Consider the following 1,453-nt stretch of genomic DNA (forward strand, 5'->3'; position numbering starts at 1 on the left):
ATAATCCGCTTGAACCCCCTTCTAAACTCAACCAGACTTTCCACCTGCATCTCCAATCCTCAGATCTTTTCTTCCATCAGCTCTACCAGGTGGCACTTCATGCAGATGAAACTCTTTCCAGGTACTTCCTCCAGGATCATGTACATGCCGCAGCTTCCACATCCAATCATCTTCATTGTGTCCTCCACTGCTTGGGTCATTACCACTGCTGCCTCTGTATCTGTCATAGCCTTCCCACCTAAATCCTGTTAGTCCGGGAAACACAAACCACACCAAAACACCACCACCCACAACAAAAACAACCCCAAACAAGCACGGCAATACAAATTCCCCTTACAAACTCCCACTCAAACTCCCCTATTTACAGCTCTGTTTGCTGACTCCTATGCCGCTGCAGCTGTCCTTTAGCATCTTATGTTCAGGACAATCTCTCTGTGCATGTGGGATTTAGAGCAATTTGAATATTAATATAAGCTCCTTTGTGGGTGGACTGAATCTGTGGAACCCTTTGAAAAAGTGACCCCAAATTTGCATCATGGAATACACCCCTGGCCCTCTTATGGTATTCCAGACTCCAAGACACTCTCACTATGGATGTGGATTTTAGAGCACTCTAAAAGATTATAAAAGAAGCTTGGATTGGGGTGGCATCATACCCTGGAAAGCTCTTGATCAAATGACCCCAAATTTTCACCACAAACTCCTACTCTTGTCTCTGTTACAGCATACCAATTTTAAAGGCAATTTACCATGCACATGGATTTCAGAACAGTTAAAAACTGTAAGTAGCTCATTTTAGGGGGGGATTGTATCTCTGGAACCCTTTGAACAAATTACTCCCATTTTGTACCACAAAGTGTACTCCAGCCCCTGTTGTGGAATACGGGTTTTCAAGACAATCTCCCTGTAAGGGAGTGTTAGAGCAATTTGAATATGAAAATCAGCTACTTATTGGGGAAGGCTCAGTATGAAGAACACATTGACCAACTTACCCCAAACATGTACCACTAACTCTGTTCCTGGTCCTGATGAGGCAGAGGAATTTTCAAACAATCTGAGTATGTAAGTGGATTTTAGAGTATTTGATCTGAAATCTTAAACAAAAACCTCTTTCCATAAGCCAAAACTTCCAAAAGGAGCTGCTAACCAAAGCAGAATGCAGCAGAGCCTAGCAATGTGCACAACAAACATTCTTCCACTCTGGTGAGGTCAGGACTCCCACTCCGAGGTTCTTGGGTTCAATTCCCTCATCTGCCTGATGTGGAAAAAGGATGTGAACTTGGGTATCCAACAGGGCAGCAGAGTAGCCTACCTGCTGGGCTGTGGGAGATTCTGGTAGAGAGCTTTCTCAGTCTCTCCACTTGAAACTGTTCTACTTTTTAGGACTAATTAAATACTCACTGGAGCAGGGACTTCAACTTGGGTCTCCCATGTCCTAGAGGGAAAGAAGAAG

The sequence above is a fragment of the Lepidochelys kempii genome, chromosome 1 (genome assembly GCF_965140265.1).
Source record: "Lepidochelys kempii isolate rLepKem1 chromosome 1, rLepKem1.hap2, whole genome shotgun sequence".
NCBI classification, from domain to species: Eukaryota; Metazoa; Chordata; order Testudines; family Cheloniidae; genus Lepidochelys; species Lepidochelys kempii.